The following is a 27,578-nucleotide window of genomic DNA, read 5'->3' on the forward strand; positions in this document are numbered from 1 at the left end:
CAGTGTGAAACCAGTTTTGCTGGGAAAAAATAGTTAAGCAAATATCTTATGTTGATTTGCATCACTTCTGTGATGCAAACAGGGCACAAGATCAGAGTGCACATACCCTGATATCTTAAACTTTTTACTTACCAGCTGGTCTGTTCACTTCGATTCCAAGGTGGTGCAGTACGTCTTTCTCCCTTGCCACTATGTCTGCCCACCTATGCAGTACCGGCATTGACCTCTCAATACCACTGAGCTGCATGACCCGATATGTGACCTGGCACCATCTCTCCTGATTCTCATTCAATGGGTACCCCTGACCCACTCAACCAGGTTCCTGCAGCTTTCTGACAGAGACCACATTACATAGTGGAGTAGGACACCTGCGTCAAAGATTGCTTGTGTGGCTGGTCCCCCACACAGACACCTTTCTTCTGGCTTGCATTTGGCACATTGGTAGCAATGTCTATCACCTACAAAGAAGATGTAAGTCATCTGGACAAATGTACATCATACTAAATAGTTGATATACACCAAGATGAGATGACTCTAAGTCAACACAGTAAATAGGGGTACTCACCAAATTACCAATAGTGCCTCCTAATGTTCCAGAATGTGTGTTCTCCACTCTTTCCAATCAGGAAGAAGATGTTGGGTGAAAGTCCGATTTCAGAATGTGGAGCTATGTGCATCACGTAATTATGTCATACGTCCACATGAGTTCCCATGACATTTAAATCGGTTTGCATTGCTTTGAGTGACAAATATGATGCAAACCTTATTTTTGTCATGCCTACATACACAGGCACAACTATGACCTAACTCATTGCTGCTTGGGCACAGCATTGTGCTGGGCCTTATTTAATGTCCAAGAAGACATTTCAGGGTTTACCTTTCCCATTAACTATGCGTATCAAATTAGTTGTACATGCAATTTAAAAAAAAAAAATCCATGTGTATACCTAAAAAACATGTCTACTACACAACTCCATTACAAGATTTCGGTAATGTGATTATATCAATTTTTTCAGCTATTATTGGGTGGGTATACCATTTATCTTTGCTAATTAACCTGTGATTCACCGTCTGGTAGCTTACCACACAGCATTAACGTTGTTTCAATGCCTAAAATCATTTAAACAAAATAATTTATGCAATTAGTAGCGGCATGCATTTAGGATTTCATTTTGGTACTCTTAGTTAGTTATTCATAACACCAAGTCTGCCACACACCATTACTATTTATTTACTATTTACTTAGATTTTATGCCATATTTGTATCACAAAACTTATGCTATTAAACACAGATTATCTAGCAATTCCCAATTTGCAGTATTTCCCTGAATTTATTGAAATGTAAAAGTGAAGAACAAAGTATACTGGCTTAGAGTTGTTCTCACCTCCCTAAACCACATTGACTCAGTTTATTGTATTGGCACTACAGTTACCCCTGATAGGGAAACTGAGTACAACTTTGCACTGGTATGATTGACGAGCATGAGAGAACTAGTAAGTCAATCACAATGTGTACTTCTTCACTTAAGACAGCTCAATGGTGCATTCTACCTACCACATTTTCTCTAAACTTATTTTCATTATTTTAAAAGGAAAAATGAAATGTGATGTAAATGGTTTATTTGATAATACAACTAGTCAATGGATGGACTTCATTTGAAGTGGCTACTTATCATAACTGAAATTCTGGAAGGATGTCGGGTGACTGGGAAACAGCTGTATCAATGATATCACTGGTGACCATTATTGTACAATGGCAGCTCTCTGGAAAAAGCGCCTCAGTAAAGAAAACCCAGGCTGCAAATCGGAATAGTAACGCTGAAATCATGTTTTGGGACTCAGCATTCCCCAGTCTGAACAGATTCCTGTGTATATGGGAACATCAAATTCCGGATATCGGTGGACAGAATATTGTTACAACAATATCGATGAAGAATATATTGAGCAACAAGTTTCTATACCTAACTCCACATACAGGTACCTTGGTGATATAGATCTTCAAGGTACGTAAATGTGGAGTAAAGAATAGTTAACCCTTATCTGTGAAGATACCTTTTTTTGCACCTCAATATTGTTGTAACACTATTATGCCCATTTGATAATCAGGATTCAGTATTCCCTACTACAATCATATCCTGTATGAGATAGTTCAAATTCATTAAAGTACTTACTAAACATTATTTCACTTGGTGCCTGGTTTCTGTTGAAGGCAAGGTCTCTTTCACCTTGAAGCAAATATGAAGTAATTCTTATAGCACAATCTGCCATTAATGTGGCAGGGAATTAGGATTGATGATTTGTCATACTACGTGGCTTGATAAGTAGGGCAATGCTGAATGATGACAGTTCTGAGTGTCTCTGTCTTCATATGCATATCTAGGTTCAGGAAAACTTTGATGGACTATTCTAAAATATTCGTGCTCTCCATGTGATTAGTTTACTAGAGGAACGTAGCGGTGGAAAGTTGCACTGAGCTACAATAGTCATAATTCTTATCTTTTATTGTAGAATTCATTACCTAATGAGCTAGGTCAGCTGTGAGGAACTGGGCACAGTAGGGAACTTTTTTCAGAATCTACTTGTCCTGTAAATCTCAGAGAAAGAAACACCAAATGTGGTGTCCTTTTAAAGTTCAAGCTTGAACAACCTGCAGACTAATATAGGTGCTCCCTATATAGCTGAGGAGGATGTTCCCTAAGACCACAGACATCTCTATATAAAAGGTGAATATGGAACCTTTGGCATACGAGAGAGTACTAGGAGATCCATTTAATAAGTACCATACATTGATACATTGGTAAGACCATGTTATGCTGTTCCCATTTTCGTAATAGAGCTGCATGTTTAAGATGGCAGCAGCACCAAGCATGGTAGACTAAGTGCAATTCCAGCCGCTTGGTAGCTGTTGGTCTGGCTAGCTCTGAGTGCCTCACCCAAACTTCCAAACCTGCCTGGGCAAAGGTGGGCAACCTCAACATGACACTCCAACTTCTCAGGGAAGTCATGGAAACAGATCATACCCCTTTTGTACAGTGGCTCATGCATGCTGAGGTGAAATACAAGATGCAATATAAGTTTCAATGTATTTATTGAAGCAATCACATTGTGGTATAAAAAGCATGTACTGTGATAAAAAGGCAGATGAAACAAAACATGGTAATCAATGTTACAATCAAAGCGAAGAAGATGAACAACCCCATCAAGTTTTGTGCTTCAAGACAGACTAGAGGTTCCTACAAAAACCCTATGTCCAGATTTGGGAGCATAGTGGTTGTAACGCTCTTCCTTGCCTGACCTAAGGGATTAGTCCTGACCCCATACCTGAATCAGTTAGCAGGAGTCTGCCTGTTGTGTAGTTGGTAATCCTCTTGGGAGGTTGAGAAATCAGTGGCAGCAAAGCTGTCTGTCATGTAATGTGCGTCCCAAAATGGCCATGAACGGAATGCCTTCTCCCCTGCTTATGCCAAAGGTTAGTTCATACAATGGCCCATGCATCATTTGGACAACAGTTCTGATTAATAATGCTGTGTCTCAGAGATATAATCTGGCTCTTGGGTTGGCAAAACGAGTTAGCATATAATTTACCATATGTCCCAGTCTTCGACAAGAAGTTCAGATTATACGTGGTACACAAGCTGTTTAAATGTGAAGTATGAACCTTGCCTTCCTAGAATGAAGCAGCTGGTGACTATAAAACAAATGCTAAAAGCATGCTCGCTAAAATATGAATAAAAATGTGTGTAAATGTAAAATAATGCACAAGCCATGAAATGAAGTTAAGTCAACAGAGGTGCCCAACACAGGTTCCAAAAGGGTTCTTACAACATATTTGTCTCTTTTGGTGCTTTGCAGTGAGGTGACAAATTATTACAGTGTTCTTATTATTTCAGAACTCTGATAACAGCCTCTCTGATTAAGTTAGGGCTCATATTATAACAGGGTTTGGATTCTAGCAAGTCTCTGATTTGAGCACCTTGCCAAAAATCTACATACAGGGGCTTGAACTAGGCAGGATAGTTCATGTGAGTCTGTGCACAAGCATAAACTAACACCTTCAAGACCATTCACCAACTTGTGTCTAAGCTCTATTCTCACAGCAGGTAAGGTTGGACATTTACTATGGGCTATGACTTGAGTAACACCTGTTCTAGGGTGGGAAAGAAAGAGGGATGTGGTGAAAGTGAATGTGTATTTCCTCTGCAGATTGTCGCATGAGCAAATATGTGTATGTATATTTACTTAAATGTATGTCAGAAGCAGCTGTAAAGCTTTTGTTCATCGTGGTGTGGTTGGTGGTGTGTGAGGTGTATTTGGTGATGTTTGTTATGAGTAGAGTTTTCAGGCCTACCTCTGCAAACTCTTGTGAACTTGCGAAAGTCATAAATCTGCACCAAGGCCAAGACACATACCCAGGGTGCAATTTTTGAAAATGTCATTAAATGTCAGGCCCCCAATTTATTTTCATGTTGCCCATAATCATTTTACATTGATTCTCCAATATTAAACTTTTTTTAATAGTGGTGTGCATAAAACAACTTTTACTAAATGATGCCTCAGACAAATTGTATTTGAAGGTGCACGATAGGCCAGCAAAACTTTTTTTTTCCAAGTTGCATGTTTTTTATGTACGTCTTACGTTGAAAGTAAACAATCACCAATCTTCTTTTCATGCCTATGCATGTATTTGCATATAATCAGAGAGCATATCAGGTACATTGTCAATAGCATCAAAGTGTTGAATTTTGCAAACATGGGGACATATTTCTATACTGGAACTAACTGTAAGTAATGTAACCTGTGTTAAACTTTCACTACATTTCAGCACTTGCCTAAATAGTAAAGCCTTTGCAAAAAATAATTATCTATAGAAATTTGACTTTTTGTGGTAGGTATTCCACATCCGTGGGTCTCCAAACATACCAGGGCTTGAGGAGGCCACAAGCCTATTCTCAATATTTTCTCTTTGGGTCCCTTTGTTGGTACTGACACCTTGACTTTGCCCTAGACCTACCCCATATGATTATCTGTACTGAATTAAACAACTGATTTTAACTGCATACCATAAATGTTCAATGGAACTTGTCAGCTGGAATTTGAGTATGTCAGTTCTTTACATGCTCAATTCCTGAGACTCCTCCAAAACTATCCTCCCTATTAAACCAACCATGTGCTTTTCTGTTTTTTCTTGGTTTCTGATCCCCACCTCAATATACCCAAAGCTATAATTATTTCTTATGTCATAACTCAAGATTTTTCATATGAACCAGAATATAAAATCATGTTGTTCTGTGTTCAGAAGAACCTTCAAAGTTTTCCTATAACAGTTTCTCAGTCATGAGGAGCGTTGCCAAGCGGTTGAAAATGGCGCATGCCTAATTCTGCTGCTCCGGAGGGGCCAGAACTTTATCCTTCATTTATACTGTCCCCGGGGCAGTCTAAGCCCGGAAAGAAGCGGGGACCCAAGTGAGGGTGCTGGGCATCACCTGACCCCGAGACGAGCGCTCCTGGGGACATTGCCTGCCTCCGGCAGACTCCTGGGCCTTCGGACCTGCTGCCGTGCTGTCCTCACGGACCGCGCCCTAGGGAGGACTGGTGCGCGCCCGCCCCTGCGGCTGTGCGATGCCTCGGAGGGGCATCCTGGACCAGAGCCGGAACCTGAGGTGACCCCCCCCCACCCTCCCGGGGCTCGACGGCGAGTGAGGTGCCCGCGCGGGAGCCGCTGTTGAGAGGGGCGGGCTGGCGGGATCGTGGCCCTTGCGGCTCTGCGAGCGGGACTTGAAGGGGCGTGCTGCTCTGGCCCGCGAGGCAATTTTGGGGACCGAGGCGGAGGGGCTTAGAGGAGAACTGGGCCCCTGCCGCAGCGAACGCGAAGCAGGTGTGCCCACCCCTGGTGGAGGAGAACGCTGGGCATCGACCGGGGAGCGGAAGGCGAACAGGAGGAACCACCTATCTTGCGGTAGGGCCTGGGGCGGCACCGCGTGGGAGCGGTGGGGCTGACTGGGGGCCAGGCCCTACTTGGCGGACCCTAAGAGGAGAGGCATCGTAACAGGCCCAACGACATCCCAGGGGTAGGGGTACCTGGACCCTCCCCGGTGCGGACGAAACACGGGGAACTGAATTGTGACGGTCAACCCCCTGATCCAAGAGGAAGGTATAGTGGCATGGCGCTATGTGGTGACTCGTTGGAAACAGATGGCATGGTCCTGTGCACCCTTGCAAAAGACCCACTGGACAGTGTCCTGGAACATGAGCCTTGTTTATGTGACCCGTATCAAGCCCTGGGGCAGAGATTGCTGCGAACGAGTTGGTGATGCCCCCTCGGACTGGCCGGGTGCGTCCCTAGGCCTCTGGTGAACTGGAGAGCGAGATCACTGACTCTGATGCCACTGGGATCGGGCCTGGGAGCCATAGGGGCCCTGGATAGCGCTTGGACTAGGACCTATTGAGCTGGTCTCTGGTTCGTCCCCTAGTAGAGCGGGCACCCACACGCCAAATGTCCCCTAAGAACCGCCACAAGACCAGAGATATGGACGGCGCAGCGGCTCCCAGTTACGGAGGGGGAGATGCGCAGAGCCCACCGGAGACCCAAATGCAGGACACCCTAGATAAAATCCTTGGCGCGATTGAAGATACCAAATTGACACTTCAACACAACATCAATCAGGTTGCAGTTGAGCTGGGCCTCCTGAGGGCCGACCACCACAAGTTGTCAGACAGAGTGAAAGAAACAGAAACCACGTTGGCCGACATCGTACCAAAACAAAAAGACCTGCAAGCTGAAATGACGCACCTCAGGGACAGAATGACACGCCTAGAGCAAAGAGCAGAGGACGCAGAGTGGAGAAGTCGTCGGAATAATGTGCGTGTGGTGGGACTCCCGGAGGGGACCGAGGGATCGAATACGATAAAATTCCTCGAAAAATGGCTGAGCACTGTAGTGGCGCCGGATGGGCTGACCCCCTTCTATACTCTGGAAAGGGCACACCAGGTGCCCTCAAGACCCTTGGCTCCGGGCAGGCCCCCACGGGTGGTGATCGCAAGATTACTACACTACAGAGACCGGGACATACTACTGCAAAGAGCACGAGAGGAAGGCCCGTTCAAGGTGGCAAATGGCGAAGTCACACTCTTTCCGGATTTTACTGTAGAAGTACAAAATAAACGAGCATCTTATATCGCAGTCAAAAGGGCCCTAAGGAATGAAGGCATTCAATACTCACTGTTATACCCAGCCAGACTGAAGATAATACTAGAAGGTAAAACTTAATTTCCTCAGTCCCCTGAGGAGGCATGGGAATTACTGGAAGCCCGTGGGGTACAGACGGAGCGGCAGCTGAGGGGAGGACCACTTGGGAGAGGATCACTTCGACCCCCCCGGGGGCCACGTACCCGAAGTCGCCACCGGGGGGCACCCTCCTGAAAGCAAAAAGAGAGTGGCAGAAGAGCGGCATTGGAGGCAGCGGCCCGTATGAGTGGAGAAGGGTCCCCTCTGGAGTGGTCTGGAGGAGAGTCAGACGAGACCGTGATGTCGTCGGCGGGGGGCTCGAACAGCTACGAACGAGCACCAATAGTGACCCCACAGACTGCAGACGAACTGTGACACCCAAGGCTTTTCTGGACAACCCCGGGGCGGCTGATCTTGATGTACGTGAGGCCCCTTCGTGCAGGACCACCCCCCTACTAGAATCTTGCCTGTACAAGTAGACTGGCGAGAACAGCAACCAAAAGTTGACACAAGTTGCACTGTTGCACAGGTTTGTCAGTTATGGGCAGCCTACTCTTTTAGAGGTGCCCTGGGGAGGGGGAGTTGGGAGAAACAGTTACGAGTTAAGATGGCAAGGGGTGGTGAATGGTTTGAAAATAGTGGTACTCCATTACTGAACAGGGGAGAGCTGAAAGTAAAAGGGGTAAAGTGCAACCGGCATAAACTAGCAAAACTCCAAAATGGCAGAATACAACTTCTTAACGTGGAACGTTAGGGGGATGGGGTCACCTAATAAACGACACAAAATACTGGCTTACTTTAAAAGGAGGAATATACAGGTGGCAATGTTGCAGGAGACCCACCTGGCAATAGGGGAACCCGAGAGACTAAGACGGAGATGGAGGGGGCGGGTGCACGCAACAGAGTACTCAGCATTTGCGAAAGGAGTAATGGTCTGGGTTCGAGCAGGGGTCCCGCTAGAGATTGAAGCCTCCAACATAGACCGGGAGGGGAGGTTTGTGATTCTGGAGGGTAGATTGCACAGTATACCGTTAGTTCTATGCTGCATGTATGCCCCTAACCAGGACCAGATACCCTTCCTAACAAAACTCTCGAGCCACCTCACCCGTCAAAGGAGAGGAGAGCTCCTGATCGGAGGGGACTTCAATAGTATACTAGATGTAGACCTGGATAGATCTACCCCTCCGCTGCAGGGTGCAATGACAAGTAAGATAGCTGGGAAGCTCAGTGAATGGTTGAACTTATGTGGACTATTGGATGTCTGGCGGGAACACCATCTGCACGACAGGGACTACTCATTCTACTCGGGTCTCCACCGACTCCATACCAGAATTGACAGGGTGGTATGTACAGCAGACCTTATGCGGGAGATGACCCACTCAGAATACTTAGGTCGCACATTATCCGACCATAATCCCCTGCTAGTAACATGGAGAGCGACAGAGGTTAGGCCCCCCATACCGACCTGGAGACTAACTCCGTTGGCGCTTGAAGACCCAACATATAGAGACACCCTGAGGCAGCACCTGACTGACCACATTCAAACTAACAACGGATCCACCGCCACTAGAGCAACCGAATGGGAAGCCCTTAAGGTGGTAACAAGGGGTTTTTGTATGGGACAATCGGTTGGAATTTGTCGAACACTCGAAAGAGAACTGACCAGACTAGAGAAGATAATACATGAGAAGGAACTGAGACAGGGGGCGGACACAACAGGGAATGAAGAGTACAATCAGGCAAGAAAGGAACACTCACAGACCGAAGAACAACTCAGATGCCACCATACACAAAAATATTTCGCCTCCTTACAGTCAGAAGAGGGTAGGTCTGGGAAAATGCTAGCATGGTTGGTAAGACCGGGGGGAGAGGCCGAGCCCATAACGAATGTACTAGATAAGGAAGGGATAGGCAGAAGTGGACCATGTACAGTGAATAACGCCTTCAAAGAATACTACACCTATCTCTATGCGAAACCGGAGGAAATTAGCACGGAAGTCTTTGATAATAACTTACGGCAGAAACCCATGCCAATCCTGACGGCTGAAGATAGTGCTTGCTTGGGAGGCCCAGTAACACTGTTGGAGGTTAGCGAAGCCATAGCGCAACTGGCCCCTGGGAAGACCCCTGGGACAGATGGCCTCCCCATGGATTTCTACAAGAAATTTGAGAAACAACTAGCTCCCCAGCTGGTAGAGTTATACTCAGAAGTGCTACGAATCGGAATAATGCCGGGCACCATGAGAGAGGCGCTAGTGATTCCGCTCCCTAAGACCAAATCAAAACAACCATCAGTGACTGACTTCTGCCCCCTGTCAATGCTAAACAGTGATTTCAAAATACTAAGTAAGATCCTGGCTAACCGGCTGCTTGACCATGTACCAACTCTTGTACATGAAGATCAGAATGGTTTCGTCACGAACCGCAACACCTCTCTGAATCTGAGGCACCTATTTGCGATCCTGAATATGCCTAGTAACGCGAGACCCGCAATGGGGGTGTTGCTAGCAGTAGATTTTGAGAAAGCGTTTGACTCTATCAGATGGGACTACCTAAGAGCAGTGATGCTCCGTATGGGAATGGGTGAGGATTGGGTTAGATTGGTTGACCTATTATACACGTCTCCGCTAGCGAGAGTAAGAACAGGCAAGACAGTATCTGACACTTACCTAATTTATAGAGGAACCAGACAGGGCTGCCCATTGTCCCCGCAGTTGTTTGCCCTGGCCATCGAGCCGCTGGCGTCCCAGATGCGACGGGATGGCGCAGGTAGAGGAGTAGAATGGGGACACCAAGAACATATCATCTCGCTATATGCGGACGATATACTTGTATATCTCCGGGACGGAGAGGGAGACCTCCCGTGGGCCCTGGGAGTGCTGGAACATTATGGGAACATCTCTGGATTACGCCTTAACCGTGGCAAAACATATGTGTTCCCCCTGTCCCCGTGTGGCAAACGGCAGACAGCTTGCCCCGAGGACCTGATTTGGGCCCCACGAACATTCAAATACTTGGGAATACAGGTGTTTCATGACAAGACAGATCTGCACAAGGGTAACCTGGGTAAGGCGCTACGATCACTGAAGTCCTCAGTTGGGTTCTGGCGCTCACTAAAACTAACGATAAAGGCCAGAATAGCATTATCTAAAATGATCATGCTACCCCGCCTCCTATATTACTTCACCAACCTACGTCTTCTGATCCCGACAGCATGGTTCCGGGAGCTTGATGTCCTACTCAGGGAGCTTATATGGGGTGATGGCCGGAGAATAAATTAATACACACGCTGAAAATGCACTGGACCACTGTCAATGTAGAGCCCCACACCCACAGAATATTACATCTCCTATTGACATCGGGCGAGGAGACCCATTTGATCACTAAATTATACCGCGCTCAAATTGAAGATGCACTAGACTCCCTGGGACCACTGAGAGAGAGATGGGGGAGGACAGCTGGCAGGGAACCGACAGATGCGGAGTGGAATAGGGCCCTGGCTTATCCCCGGAATGTTGCCCGCAGCACAAGGTCGCGGTATATACAATACAACTACTTACATAGAACGTACCTTACCCCACACCGATTAACAGTAATTTATGGGGGAGACCCTAGGAAGTGTCCCAGATGTAAAAACACAGACGCAAACTTTGACCACATGGTATGGTCCTGCCCTGAGATTCAGCAGGGATGGGGCGAAGTGATCTCTGACCTGTCCAGACTATTAAGTGTGAACTTGAGCCCGACCCCCAACGTGTGCTTGCTGAGCTATGGGGATGAACTGCCACAGGGAAGGACCGAGATCCGATTCTTGAACCTGGCCTTGGCCTTGTACAGGAGACAAATCGCGAAGAACTGGAAAGCGGAGCTTCGCCCCCCCCGGGTCAGATGGAGACAAGATGTTGCAGTGTGGGCTAGGGCTGAACTCCAGGTCCTTAAGAGTGAGGAGGGGAAAGGTCTACGGCTCCGCCCTGTTGCACAGGGATGGGAAATAGCGGTGCAAAATGGAACGACATAGTAAGGGCTACAGATGCGGATGCTGACGTAGACACAGCGACAGAAGGGGAAACTGGGTAAATAATGAGAATAAACGGACGTTGCCACACTCACCAAAATGCAGATAGACTGGGCAAGAGGGAGACGGGAACAGAATAAGGGACGAGCCACCAATGAACAGAGTTCAGACATTGAGTTATAGACAAATCAGACATAAGAGAACCCCACCCTTACGAAACCAGGCCAAGGCTAGGAGTACTAATACCATATAAATCCCTGAAGAGAGAGAAGGGAAAAAGACACAGCCAACCCCTACATCAACAACCACCACCCCCACAGTACCATCTAGTTTTTAGTTTGAGTTAATAACTGTTGAATAGACACCAACCAGGTTGCATGACTCCTAGAATTACACAGAATCATAACACCCAGCTCACAGAACATCCCATAGGAAAGTTGAACTTCCAATGTAACGCTTGTATAAAAGGAAAAAAACACTTAAGCTAACTGACTATGAGATAGTACAATCAAACAACAGATACAGGGGTGATGTTAAAATTGTTGTGTACAAATGTAATGCATACTAAGTGATTCTGCAACTGTAACAATGTTTTATTAGACAACAAAATGTTAATAAAAATATATTAAGAAAAAAAAAAATAACAGTTTCTCAGTCAGATCTATAGTAGCCTGTTTGCCTATGTACAAGTACAATGTATATACTATAACACACCAAATCAATTTCAATTATCATTCCATTAAGATGTGACTGTGCAGTTGTTATTCTTATCTAGCCCCACAAGCAAAAGGAGCCTCCTGAACGCTGTGTGCTTCATTGGTGACAGGTCCATAGTGGACTAACAGCTTGATTAAGGATGTGTGAATGTTCTGCTTCTGCTAAGACTGTAAAGCAAATACCATTTCATTTAGCTATGTCTGCCAAGCACTTTTCATCCAAGTGGATGTGTCTGACTGTTGAAGAGGCATTTGGAGGAGAAAAAGCCTGGTGGAAAATCTGCTATATCTGTCACTGCCAGCAGAATTTCCAAAAGCATCTATGAGAATAAGAAATGGGACTATACATCCCTGACTAAGTGCACTGAGTTCAGATTTTGGAGTCAATGTGCCTTGAGGTGGGTGTTTTTAACCAGAAATGCTCACTTTCCTATATGAGTGGCTCTGCTGCACCCAGTGGCTGCAGACCAAATCTGAGAGAAAAAGAGAGTGAACGGCATAGCTAAGCAGAACTCAAGGCAGGGTGATCCGAAAGATAGGCAACAGACGTATTCTAACCTTGTATTTTTTCACACACTGAGATGCATTAGAAGTGAAACCCTCATAATCAGTTGTCTCCACTTTGAAAGTTACATAAGAAAAGTCCATAGTTCTGTCAGTTGTGTAATATATGTCCTTGAATCCAGGGGTTGGCTGTTCTCATCAAAGAAGATGTAATCTCCACACAGTTACATTGTGGTTACTTCAGAAAGATTCTATCTCCAGAAAGGATTGTTACTTTGACATCACCTAAACCCCTGAACTCAAGAAGCCATACTTCTTTAGCACATGTCCTCTCTTAATAGCCATTACATTTGAGCTTGAATACAAAAAAACACAGATTTAAAACCGATCTTGGACTCGGGCTTTCTTTGTAGCATGAGCTAAATTATCTGAAGTATAATATAAAACTCAAACTTCATCTATCCCAGCAGTGAAGTGACCTTGATGGGTACAAAATCCAGCTTTGTCCCCTTTAGAACGTTTCCACCATCTGTGGCATAATTAATTTACTTATAAGTACCTTGTAAAGTGGTATATCTTATACCCAGGGCTGGTAAATTAAATGCTACTACTTGGCCTGCAGCACTGATTGTACCACTTATTTAAGTAGCACTATAAACATGTCTCAGGCCTGCCACTGCAGAGCCTCTGTATGTAATTTCATTGCCACTTCGACTTGGTAACTAACACCTCTTGACAAGCCTTAAAATCCCCTTTTATTACATACAAGCCACCTCTAAAGTAGGCCCTAGGAAACCCATGGGCAAGGTGCTATGAAAGGAAAAGGTAGGACATGTACTTTTAAGTTTTAAATGTCCTGGTAGTGAAACACTCCCGAAGTCATTTTTCACTATCGTGAGGCCTGCTCCTCTCATATGCCGGCATTAGGAGTTCCTTAATATACTTTTAAGCTGTAATTCCTGATCAGAAAAGAGTAGCTAAATTATGTTTCATATCATTGGAATGGTAATCATAAATCCTCTTTACTGCTAGTCAGGTTTAACATTAATATTATAGAAATGCCAGTTTTAGAAAGTGGGCATTTCTCTGCTTTTACTGTGGGTCCCTTGCAGACTTTTGTCCAATACACATCTTGGCTAGGTAACAGTTACACTTTGTGCATTCCCTCTAGACAGCCAAAAACACAGGAAGTGTAGGTGTGACAAAGGACTCATCTGCATTCATCTGCATTCTGATGAACCTTTTTAGAAAAAAAGTGTGGAGGGGAGCTGACACACTTGAATTAGTGAAGTGCCTGTCTCCAAACAATAGGCTGCTCGTAATCTGGAGCCAGGTATAGGAAGAAAGTATCTCTATGCACTTCACAGACACTTCTTTGAAGTCACCCCCACCTCAAAGGCACATTTGGATAGAAGTACTGGGTCTCTGACCCTACTAAATCAGTTCACTTCTGGACCTGGGAAGAACTCTACTGGAGTAAAGACTGCAGTGATGTAAGGATTGACACTCCACCTGAAGTGACTGCTCTGAGGAATTGCTTCTCTGACTTCCCGAACTGCCATGCCTCCTGCCGATCTTTGTCCTGCTGAGGACAGGGACTGGACACCCATCTTACTTGAACGCAGATAGACTCCAAGGGCTTGCTGGCTTGCCCCCTGTTCTCCTGCAGTCTCATGTACATCAAAGACTGCCTGCAACTCTCCTGGTGCTTCTGGACTCTGCCATCTGTGCGCCCTACCCTTGCCTGTGGTGCCCCCTTCAGTCCTGGGCCTCAGAAGTGGGTTATGCAACTGGTGTCTGCAAGAAACAATGCATCATCATCACTGGGCTGGTTGGAACCGACGTATCGCACTTCGACACCGATGCAGAGACTGTTTATTGACAGCCGATTCACAGCCCGTGTGCCTGACTATGAAAATCTGCATGGCTTGACGATGACACATTTCCTTCATCTCAACGGAGTTCGGCGCCAATGTGGGACCCAACTGTGAGGCTCGAAGACAACGCATCTACCTGACTGCGTGGATCAGAACCGACGCATTGTACCCTTGGCATTGATGCTTCGCTACATCCAAGGTACATTGTCAGCAGACCCTGCACGGTTTCTGTAGTCAGCCTACCATGCATTGTGGTTGGCCTGAACTTTGGATTTGCACCGGTCCCTCACCACCACAAGTAACCTTTTGAACACCAGCAAAAGGTTACTTCTAAGTGCTATTTTCAGTTTAATATTTAAAAATTAAAATCCCGATTTCTACTGATTGGTTTTTTGTTGTTTTGGTCTTGTTTTACTCAGACAAATATTTTATTTTTTTATTTGGAGTCTTTTTGTGGTGTTTGCATTGTGTTACTGTGGGTGTATCACACAAATACTTTACACATTGCCTCTTAAGTTAAGCCTCCCTGCTCTGTGACAAGCAACCAGAGAGTGAGCACAGGTTAATGTAAAGTGTGTGCCTGACTTACCCTGACTAGGACTGTGGTCCCTATTTGGAGAGTGTGCAACCCCTGCAAACCAGAGACCCAATTTTTAATAGTGGGTGTCAAGGTGAACCACAAAAGTCACAATATTAACCTGTGCTTAACCCTCTGTAGGTTGGCACAATGTAGTCAGGCTTAACTCAGAGGCAATATGTAAAGTATGTAGGTAGCACACAACCAGTAATAAAGGGAATACACAAAACTAGAAAAATACCACACAAATTTAGAAAAATAGAGTAGATTTCAATAAATAATTTGAGACTAAATTTAGAAAAATCCAATCAGTAGAAGCATAATTGTTTAAGTAAGTGTACAACTTAAAAGCATAAAGTGACACTTGCGGTCATCTGGTCATGCTAGATAAAAGTCACAAGTTTAAGCTAACAACAATGGAGCATGGGCTGATACAAGGACAAGGTTAGTTCTGCTGAAAAAGTTATCTTCTCAAATTCTGGTGTGAAGATCCCACTTCGCGGTGGAGGTTGCCGCGAAGGGCAGGTGTCACGGATGGTCATCGCCGTAGTGTGAAGATTCTGCTAGGCGTTGCAAATGGTTGTTCTTGGAAGTCTGCAGTGGTGGTTACAAAGGGCTATGGATGCTGTAGTGCGAAGTGCAGATCTCACGTTTCCGGTCGCCGCTCTAGCACAAAGACTTATTTCACTGGAGCTTTGTGTTGGTGGTTGTCTTGGGCAGCAAGATCTCAGCGCTAATAGGCTCGTTTGCAGAGGCAAAGAGCCCAAAACTTCAGCATTTCACCCTTCGGAAGAGGGCCAAGGGCCCAGGACATTGGGATGCATCTTTTGGGGATCAGGGACTCACTCTAGTACAGGCTAGCTTGATTCGGACAGTCCAGTTACAGCCGGTCAGGTGGGCAGTTGCAGGGACGCCTCTGGAATTTGTTGTGTCCCTGTACCTCAGAACAATAGGTCAGCAACTGACCCCTAGAGTCACTGAAGGTAAGCTATGATGAAGCAAGCAGATTCAGTCTTCTTTCTCAGAGAGCAGGGCATGCCTCAAGCATGGCAGTCCTCTGGAAACAGGGCTCCCCTTTTTTAGTGTACACAGGTTCTGTAGTGTAATGAAGAGTTGGTTTGAGGGTCCATTATTTAAAACTGATGTTAGCTTCTCCCCACATCAGATTCTGGAATTTCCTTCCCCTGTCCAGAGTCCATGGGGCCTGGGGAGACAATAGGCTAGTGTCAAGTTCTTTATAAGTGTGCCTGAGGTAGCCCCTTTGAAATGCAATTGGGGCACGGAACAGCTCTGTTCCTCCCATTCTGGCAGCATGGATTATCTTGACAACACCTAGACTCCCTTTGTCTCATTGTCTGGGAGGTATATACAAAGGATAACTGCCAACAACACCCAGTCATTTGACACTGGGTAAGGGCTGCAGGCACCACATGGCTAGGGAAAAATCCCAACTTTCTAAAAGTGGCATTTTCAGAATTGTGTCTTAAATGCCAATTTTTCTATTGAAGAGGATTTTAAATTACAATTAATTTGAGTGTAAGCATGACATGTCAACCTGCTCCCAAACAAACTTACTAAATGTAATGAGATAGGTAGTAGTGATAAAAACATTTTGGAGTTTTTCACTACCAGGACATGTAAAACTTAAAATAGCATGTTCCACTTTTTTAAATATACTGCACCCTCCCTATGGGCTGTTTAGGGCCTACCCAAGGGTTGACAAATATTTATTAAAAAAAGAAAGTTTAGGCCTTGCAAAAGATTTATTTTGCCAGGTTGAAATGTCTGTTTAACAACTGGCTGCACTGCCAGAACTGAGACATGTTTTAAAAGAGCTACTTAAGGGGATGGTGCAATATGTGCTGCAAGCCTACTAGTACCATTTAATGTATACTCCCTGGGTACTTATATTACCACTTTACTAGGGACTTTTAAGTAAACTAAATGTGCTAATCAGGTGTGAGCCATTTTGACCATGTTTTAAGGACTTGACACAAGCACTTTAGCACTGGCTAGCAGTGATAAAGTGCACAGAGTCCTAAGGCCAACAAAAAAGAATATCAGCACACAAGAGGGGAGAAGGCAACAAGTTAGGGGAAAGACCACACCAAAGACTGTGAGGTCTAACACTCAAGACAATGTTCAAATTCACTTTGTGCAGATAAAATTCTTTAGGCAGCTACATAGGAGTCTATTACCTCAACCACCTGTTGTGTTCTAAAAAAACACTTGTATCTGTGAAAAGCGATACTCTTTCGAACTGGAAAATACTTTAAAAATCTTTTAGCATTTTCCAGGGTCTCATCATACAGTTCCATTCCTTTCAAGGCACTGGAGGTTTACATGGATTTTGTAATAATGGTGGCAGGGGTAAGGGGTGCATCCATAATGATATGGAGATTTCTGGTCAGGAATGCAGTATCAAAATATTACAGCAGAGGATTAGATGAAGATGCATGTGATGTCCTTCATAAGGTATAGGAGGTACCAATAGGTTGTTTCTCATCACCAATATTAAGAAAAACGTTTCTGCTGCAGTTCAAGTGACATCTATATTGGACCCATAGCATGCAACAGCTTTCTCTTGACCAAATCGTGTATGCAATACATGACACTGAGTTAACCCTCAAGTTACAGGGTCGTCTGCCAAATCAAAATTTCACACCATACATTCCACTCTTTTGATACTTGCATGCAAATTTGAAGACACTAATTAGTTATTGAAAATAGCATAGGTTTTATAAAGCAAGCGCTTCAAAGCTGCATCATTTCAGTCACTGGAGCTTTGTCAGGGCTAGCAGTGCCTTACAAACATCAAACACGGATTTGATTAATTATCTTCATCCTTTTCACATATTTAAGCCAATCATGAGAGTGCCCTGTACTACACTCATTATAATTTGTTTGCAATAATTGAATGTTTCAATCACATGTCACCACTTCACAAAATTGCCCAATTGCAATTCCCAACTGGTATTTAGTGCACTCAGATAAACTTGAATCTCATTAATTTATCCATTTGTACTATCATGTTTTGGCAAGGCACCTCCAAAACCAATATGTATCATCCCCTTTCTTTTCTCCAACACATATATTGACTTTGAATATGTTTGCATCATTGAGTGTAACCAATATTCTTTCCAATATATATTCCTTCTAGAACTCTGTCAAGGACTGGATGCCGTAGAGTCCCCCACTTACTTGCCTGAGAAAGGTATGTCTACTACCAGTAGTAAAGGTGCCGCCGTGCACTTAATTGTGCATATGAAATGTGTACATTGTCCACTTAAGATGGTTCTAGATAGAAGGAAAAACTACACAGATTTGACGGTCTGATAGCTCTTAATTGTAGCTGGATATGAACACAGAAATTATTAGCAGGGCACACAAATACCCTGACTTTAGGGAGCATAAAAGAACCAATCAAGAATATTCATAGGTAGCTCCAGTAGACAAACTCTGAGAAAACGTTTTTAGACTGTACACTGGGACACTGCTGTCCACTGCCAACTGTGGATGCTCTAACCACTAAAATATGGAGAAATAAACGTATACCTGGGTGGCTTAATTAACTTTCCTGTAAGCTCATGGCATATGGTACAGAAAATACACCTATGGTATGGAATGTTAAAATCTGACCTGTGGATAATTATTGTACCATTGTGGCATACCTTATGTGACAAAGGGAAACACGGATTCACATTTTCTTCTGCATTTTAACAACGCAACACAGCATACAGCCTGCAGTGCAGTGTTAAAATAACCCTTTTTAACAGTAAATAACCCCCTTTTAAGTATTAGTAAGTCATGCCTATGCACACCTTGCAACCCACAAGGTCAGGTGTATGGTATTGAAAAGTGGGACATGTAGAAAGTACTGTTACCATGTCCCTTCAGAGACAAGGTTGTGAAACACAATTTAATTGTGACAGGCTCAGTTGTCCATTGTAGAAAACACAGTACAGAGATAGTACCATACAGAGTATGGATTAAGATACTAATACTGTAACTTGAGAATGGGATCATCTGGAAAATAATTACACCACTATTTTAATAGTTATTCAAAATCCACTTTAATGGTGAAGACATATTTGCATTAAATATTACGGAAAAGTAACTTTTTGAAAATTACCCTTTTACCCACCCAAACTGTCAGATCAATTAGCATTATATTCTGCAAGTACCCAGCCTGTGCTCACCCCAGGAAAAGGTGTGAAAGGTGTGAAATTACTCCTAGGAACACACACTAGGTTGACCCGAATGGGTAAAGATTACTCCTCTGAGCTCAATAGAATATGCCACCACAGTGTCAAGTCCTGCAAGACCGCTCAGTCTGAAGCACATGCAAAGGTTTTGTGCACTTCCAAGGATGCAACTAGGATGCCAGTACAATTCTTGTGTATGCACATGCTGGTTGTTTAAGGATAATGCTTTTGTCCTACAACACTTAGGGTTCTGGATTTGTTGTTGGAAAAGTGCCTGGATATAAGAGATATATTTTGGCAGACACTAGACACTAGGATTACGATAATACACGACCCACTCACAACCTCAGAGCTCAAGTTAAGTGTGTCTAAAGACCTTTGTCATCTTTGATATGCCATGCCAAACTGAATTTTGGGGTGGTTTACCACAAAGAAAACAAGAACTACTTCACAATTATGGAATTACGGGCAGGGGAATCTTTACTCCAGTGGTCAGAGAGGAACTAGGAATTTTCTTTGGTGTCCCCCACCCACAGGCTGGTGACCATCACAAAGCTAGACTCTAATCTAGCCTTCTGTACAACACTGCTGGACTTGTCAAATGATATTAGGCAGACTGAGGGGGTCATTCCAACCTCAGTGGTAAAAGTCGCTTACCACCAGACAGAACACCGCCATAACACCGCCGCGGTCGCGGTAAACCGCCACGGTCATTCTGACCCACAACAAGCAAACCGCCAAAATCCCGACATCCCCAAAAGTCCGCGACACCAAAGGTCAGCGATAAACTGGCGATGACCAAACCTCCACCGTCACGCCAACAGAAATACGCCCATGCCATTACGACCCACGAATCCATGTGGCGGTCTTTCAACCGCGGTATTCCATTGGCGGTACACACCGCCGTGCTCAAAATACACATACCTGTACAAAACACTATCACATTGGACAATTCAAAATACACACACCTGATACACATACACACACCACACCCACACACCCAATACAATATAAAACACACACCCACATCACCCACAAACCCTTACAACAACAATTCACGAACGAAAGCCAGAGAGAGACACCACCATCAACAAACTAGCAGCCACAGGCACACAACACCATCACCCACACATCTCCCACGCACAAAACACCACACACCACCACATATCACCACACTAATCACCACACACACAACCCCATACATCACCCACACCACCCCATGGCACCTCAAAGACACCCCAGGTTCTCAGATGATGAACTAAGGGTCATGGTGGAGGAAATTGTACGAGTAGAGCCCCAGCTGTTCGGGACACAGGTGCAGCACACCACCATTGCCAGGAAAATGGAGCTATGGAGCAGAATAGTGGACAGGGTCAACGCTGTGGGACAGCACCCTAGAAATAGGGACGACATCAGGAAGCAGTGGAACGACCTACGGGGGAAGGTGCGTTCCATGGTATCCAGGCACAACATCGCGGTGCAGAAGACTGGCGGCGGACCCCCACCTCCTCCCCCAGAATTTACAGCATGGGAGGAGCAAGTCTTGAACATCCTGCATCCTGAGGGCCTCGCAGGAGTAGCTGGAGGAATGGACTCTGGTAAGTCTCATCTTCACTACTTCATCCCCCCCACCCCACAAGCATGCCAAATCATACCCCCACCCTCACCCCCACCCCCATCACATCTACTCCTAGCAAATGTCTCACCATCACAACCCACCCATCCCAAAACCTGGCCCTGCATCCGACCACAAAGCATGGACACCCATCACCAAAGCATGCCCACTGCCCCAAAGCACCGTCACAACAGCCCCCACAAAGGAATGCCAGCCCTGGGGTACACGGCCACCCGCCCATTGCACACTATGGCACACACAGAAGCAATAATCATACGTTTGTACCCCTGCAGGACCCGAACGCCACGTCACCGCGCAGGAGGGTCCACAAATGTCCACTCCACCCCCAGTTGTGTCCCACAGTTGGACAGCAGCTCTGTCGACCTGGATCTAGATGACCAGCCCGGTCCCTCGGGGACCTCGGGACAGTCGGTTCCCCTCAGGCAGTCACAGGCCACAGCAGACCTTCCCCCCTCTGGGAACACCAGCACAGCACCCACCCAGCGGGCCCATACCTCTGTCCCCAGGACACGTCAATCATCGGTGTGTCCACCACTACAGGGCACCCAGGTTAACCCACCACCCCAACAACAACAGGGACCTGGGGGCAGTGGTAGTGGGCACACGGTCCAGGGGACAGAGGCCCAGGGAAACAGGGGAACTGGGAGGGCTGCTGTGCAGCGGGGGACAGGCCCAGGGAACCCACTCTCCACGAGGCCCTCACCTCCATCATGTGAGCATACCACCCTCCCAGGAGACGATGGCGACGGTCCTGGCCAGGTTTCAGGAAATCCAACTTCTGCAGGAGCAACAGTATATGGGGTTCAGGGAGGAACTAAGAAATATCAGTACCGCAATGGGTACCATCGTAGTGGCCCTGAATGAGTTAATCACCACATTGCAGGACACTGTGGCACCACAAAGGGCCCCTGACACTAGCATGGACCAAGAAATGCCTACCGCCTCCGCCGGCGCTAGTGGACAGGAGGCCCCAACACAAGACCAACAGGCCACCAGAACCCCACCCCCTGCAGAAGGAGAACCACCCCACAAGTGGGCCCTGAGATCCAGGAAGAAGACAGAGTAAGATGTCAAGACCCCCGCCAGCAAAGGATACCGCCCTGATAGTCATCCCACTGTCCCACATTGTCACCCTGTCCAACCTTAAATTGCCCCTGCTCCACTTCCCACAGTCATTTGGACAATGCACCTGTGATACTGATAGTCTGGACTATGCCATGGACAATCCTCCACCATCACCCCTCACCGTTTTGCAACCACCCATCCCATTTAGAGCACTTAAATAAACACACTTGTTGCACAAAACAATCTGGAGTCTGGCTGTGATTTTGAACAAATGTATTAGACATGACCGTGCAAAAATGTCAATTCACATTGTGATGCCAACAAACCGCTGTCACACAGCTGTAGTCCATGGGGAAACAAAGCAGATGTCACGCAGTGGGGCCCACATCTCTGAAAACGGAAGGGTAAGTCACAACACAGTTACCATACACTGGGGAAAATAGTCAGACAGTAGAGAGATAGGAGTGTTGAGTATATGTAAAATGACGGGTTGGACACTTACCTGTGGGTCACTGAAAATACTGCTGTATTACTGTGTTCCTGTTCTCCATGTCGTCCTCTTCGGCTTCCTCCTCTTCACTCTCCACAGGCTCCACAGCTGCTACAACACCACCATCTGGACCATCCTCCTGCAGAAAAAGCACCTGGCGTCGCAATGCCAGGTTGTGAAGCATACAGCAGGCCACGATGATCTGGCACACCTTCTTTGGTGAGTACATTAGGGATCCACCTGTCATATGGAGGCACCTAAACCTGGCCTTCAGGAGGCCGAAGGTCCGCTCGATCACCCTCCTAGTTCTCTCATGGGCCTCATTGTACCGTTCCTCTGCCCTGGTCATGGGATTCCTCACTGGGGTCAATAGCCAGGAAAGGTTGGGGTAACCAGCGTCACCAATTAGCCACACCCGGTGCCTCTGGAGTTGACCCATCACATAAGGGATGCTGCTATTCCGCAGGATGTAGGCGTCATGCACTGAGCCAGGGAACTTGGCTTTCACATGGGAGATGTACTGGTCAGCCAAACAGACCACCTGGATATTCATGGAATAATAACTCTTCCTGTTCCTGTACACCTGTTCACTCCTGCTGGGGGGGGCCAAAGCAACATGTGTCCCATCAATGGCACCAATTATGTTGGGGATATGTCCAAGGGCATAGAAATCACCCTTCACGGTAGGCAAATCCCCCACCTCAGGGAAAACGATGTAGCTCTGCATGTGTTTGAGCAGGGCTGACACAGGGGGGATCCCTGTGGGTTGGCGGATGGGTGACATCAGGTCGGGCTCCAACTGGGTACATAGTTCCCGTATAGTGGCTCGGTCAAGCCTGTATGTCAGTATGACATGTCGTTCCTCCAATGTCGACAGGTCCACCAGCGGTCTGTACACGGGAAGATTCCTCCATCTCCTCGCATGTCTCAGCGGACGGTGCCTAGGAAGGACAACATGGAGCACAGAGTCAATCAACCCACAGGTACGTAACCACAGCTTGCACAGAACACGATTCTCAATGCTTTGAATGGCTTGTATGAGTGTTGATGCAAGGCCTAGGTATGTGTGACGCAGTAGAATTTAAGCCATGTGGGCCCTTGAAATGGCGGCTGCCTGACCTGTGAAGTGTGACAATGGGATGTGAGGTCAATGCGCTGGCGTGGCACACCGTGGCGGTAGGCGGTCGAAGATCGCGGCGCAAAGCCGCATTGGTTAACATGAAACCCTATGGGTTTCAGGAGCCAATGACGAAGTGCGCCGGCGGTCGCGGTACGCACCGCCGCGGTACGCACCGCCGCGGGCGTGACCGCCATTTTCTATCTGCTTTATCACTCGATACCTGATCATCCACAGGAGAGGACCTATACTGCAAGTGCTGCTGTGACCTCGGTCTGGAAGAGACAATGGCTGCTGCGACTGGGGAAAGGGCCCCTGCCTTCACTTCTGAAGAATTGGAGAAACTCGTGGATGGGGTCCTCACCCAGTATGCGCAACTCTACGGTCCTCCAGACCAACAGGTAAGTACACTGGAACCATGCTTTGTGGGCAATAACTGGGTTGAGTGGGGTGAGTGAAAGATGGTGGGGAGGGGAGAAAATGAGGCATGCATCAAACGACAGATGAGAGCATGTGCCACATGGCAAGGGTGGGGATGGGGGGCCACTCACATCGAGCATACAGAAGGTGATGATATTTTTTTCTCCACCTGGACATGTCACATAGGTCAGCGCCCATCAGAAAATCGACATTTGGCGTGCCATCGCCAAGGACGTCCAGACCCTGGGGGTCTACAACAGATGGGGCACCCACTGCCGGAAGAGGTGGGAGGACATCCGCCGCGGGAGCAGGAAGACCGCGGAGGCTCTGCTGGGGATGGCCTCCCAACATAGGAGGGGTGCCTGTCGTACTTTGACCCCCCTGATGTCCCGGATCCTGGCGGTGGCCTACCTCGATTTGGATGGGCGCGTGAGGACATCACAGCAGACACAAGGGGGTGAGTACAAGCACATTCTGCTGATTTGCCGCATATTGGAGGTGTCTGGGTGGGGGAGGAGGGCTGTGGGTCTTCCTAGGCCAGGGCGATTTCTGTAGGCTAGGCCCCTCCGTTAGGCATGGACCTGTGCCGCCGCCCCCCACCTCTGTAGGTTGCCTAGTACAGCTATTCATGGCCCTGTGTCACCTATGTGTGGAGTTGTCGTCCATAGGGTTGTAGGCCATGTCCCACTGATTGAGTAGTGTACCCCAAGTGCGCGGCGTAGTGCAGGGGGCTTCTGTGTCTGTCCTCTCCGCCAACGGTGTCGCCAATGCATGCACTCAAAATGTCTTTATTTCTCCCCCCCCCCTATTTTGGTGGTCTTCCTGTTCATGTGTACATTAGCATCATCAGGCGGAGGAGAAGTGGCATCGGAGCACGAGGGAGCTGCATCTCACATGGCCATGGAGGGCCATGCAACTGACTCGGAATTCACCAGTGAGACGGAGGGTGAGGGGAGCTCCACAGCGGGGACACGTGGTGACACCAGCGACACAGACTCGTCCTCGGAAGGGAGCTCCCTTGTGGTGGCGGCAACATCCGTGCCCCCCGCAACAACAGGTACAGCCGCCACCCAGCGCACCAGCCCCGCCCTCCCAGCAGCTCCTCAGCGTTCGCCCCGTGCCCGCTCACCCAGGAAGGTGGGCATCTCCTTCGCCCCAGGCCCCACAGGCCCTGCCCCAGTTACCCCTGCTGCCCTCAGTGAGGAGGTCATTGACCTCCTGAGGACGCTCATTGTTGGGCAGTCTACCCTTTTGAATGACATCCAGGGTGTAGAAAGGGAGGTGCACCGGAGTAATGTATACCTGGAGGGCATTCATTCGGGTCAGGCTGCCCATCAGCGATCGTTCAACGCTCTGGCCTCAGCACTGACGGCAGCCATTGTCCCTGTCTCCTGCATCCCCCCTCCAACTTCCTCCACCCAGTCCCACTCCCCTGTACCTCTGCCTATCCCAGACACACCTACAGACCAGCCTGCACACACCTCAACACCCAAGGGAAGCTCATCCAGACATAAGCACCACACATCACACAAGCATTCACCCAAGCAACATCCACATGCAGACATACCAACAGCCACTGCCTCCTCTGTGTCCCCCTCCTCCTCGTCTCCCTCCTCCCTCCCTGTGACGTCTCCACTCACACTTGCATGCACAACATCTTCAGCCACTACGTCCATCACCAGCACACCCACCAGAACACTCCGCACACGTGCAGTCACCACCCCCACTACCATTTACACTTCCCCTGTGTCCTCTCCCAGTGTGTCTGTCACCCCCTCTTCCAAGCCACACAAACGCAGGCAGCCACCCACCCAACAGCCATCCACCTCACGACAGCCTCCAGCACCAGCACCTGCACCCAAAGACACCAGACTTCGCTCTCCTACAACCACATCCTCTTCCTCCACTCCCATACCCACTACAACTACCCGTCCCTCTCTTTCTAAATTGCTTTTCCTTACCAAACTTGACCTCTTTCCAACAACTCACCTACCCCGTCCATATAATAAGACTCCAATCAGCACCTCAGCCACCACAAAACCTGGACCTACAAAGACAATAGTCCAAGGATTTTGGAGTCCCCCACCTTCAAGGCCAGCTAGTTCGGCTAGGAGCAAAGAGACGGCCAGCCCACCCCCTAAAAAAAAAGCTAAGAAAGCCAGTGCCCGGCACGAGAGGCCAAAGACAGCAGGCTCCAAAATCACTACCCAGGCACCGTCAGGAAGTGGGGTGCCACCTGGCACACCGCCAAAGGGAGGAAAGGGCAACAGACGAGCAGAGAAGGGTGGCAAGGGCAGCACGCCCGACAAGTCCGGCAGCAGGCCAGCTGCCCAGGAGGGCCCCACCAGCCCCATTCCAGGTGTGCAGGAGGACACCCACAGGCCTGGTACAGCAGCACAGGAGGGCCCACAAGCGAGAAGACAGATGGGCACGAAGGGCCCGGCAGCCACATGTCAGGTGGCGAGTGAAATCCATGGCATGGCCGGATCTGGTGACCTGGACACTCATGTCAAGCACCGCTGAACATGGCCCTTCAAGTGAAGAACCGCTGAACAGGGCCCTTCAAGTGAAGAACCACTGAACTGGGCCCTTCAAGTGAAGAACCACTGAACAGGGCCCTTCAAGTCAAGCACCGCTGAACAGGGCCCTTCAAGTCAAGCACCGCTGAACAGGGCCCTTCAAGTGAAGAACCGCTGAACAGGGCCCTTCAAGTCAAGCACCGCTGAACAGGGCCCTTCAAGTGAAGAACTGCTGAACAGGGCCCTTCAAGTGAAGAACTGCTGAACAGGGCCCTTCAAGTCAGGCACCGCTGAACAGGTCACTGCCGTGTCAAACACCGCTCCGCTGGGCCCTTCATCTCAAGCACCGCTCCGCTGGGCACCGTCGTCTCAAGCACCGCTCCGCTGGGCACCGCCATCTCAAGCACCGCTCCGCTGGGCCCTTCATCTCAGGCACCGCTCCGCTGGGCCCTTCATCTCAAGCACCGCTCCGCTGGGCCCTTCATCTCACGCACCGCTCCGCTGGGCACGGCCGTCTCAATCACAGCTCCGCTGGGCACCGCCGTCTCAAGCACCGCTCCGCTGGGCACGGCCGTCTCAAGCACCGCTCCGTTGGGCACCGCCGTCTCAAGCACCGCTCCGCTGGGCCCTTCATCTCAAGCACCGCTCCGCAGAGCCCTTCATCTCAAGCACCGCTCCGCTGGGCCCTTCATCTCACGCACCGCTCCGCTGGGCACCGCCGTCTCAAGCACCGCTCCGCTGGGCCCTTCATCTCACGCACCGCTCCGCTGGGCACCGCCGTCTCAAGCACCGCTCCGCTGGGCACCGCCGTCTCAAGCACCGCTCCGCTGGGCCCTTCATCTCAAGCACCGCTCCGCTGGGCCCTCCATCTTAAGCACCGCTCTGCTGGGCCCTTCATCTCACGCACCGCTCCGCTAGGCACCACCGTCTCAAGCACCGCTCCGCTGGGCACCGCCGTCTCAAGCACCGCTCCGCTGGCCACCGCCATCTAAAGCACCGCTCCGCTGGGCACTTCATCTCACGCACCGCTCCGCTGGGCACCGCCGTCTCAAGCACCGCTGGCCCATTGGCAGAAGAGGCAGGCCCGCATCTATGTCGGGCAGGGCTGCACGAAGCACTCTGGGCACCATGCCTCCTCCAGAACCAGTGGAGTCTGTAATCCACTTGTGAGACTGTGGCTTTGCACTCCCCAGGATGGCACAGTGGGCAACC

This window comes from Pleurodeles waltl, chromosome 10 (genome assembly GCF_031143425.1).
Source record: "Pleurodeles waltl isolate 20211129_DDA chromosome 10, aPleWal1.hap1.20221129, whole genome shotgun sequence".
Taxonomy (NCBI): Eukaryota; Metazoa; Chordata; class Amphibia; order Caudata; family Salamandridae; genus Pleurodeles; species Pleurodeles waltl.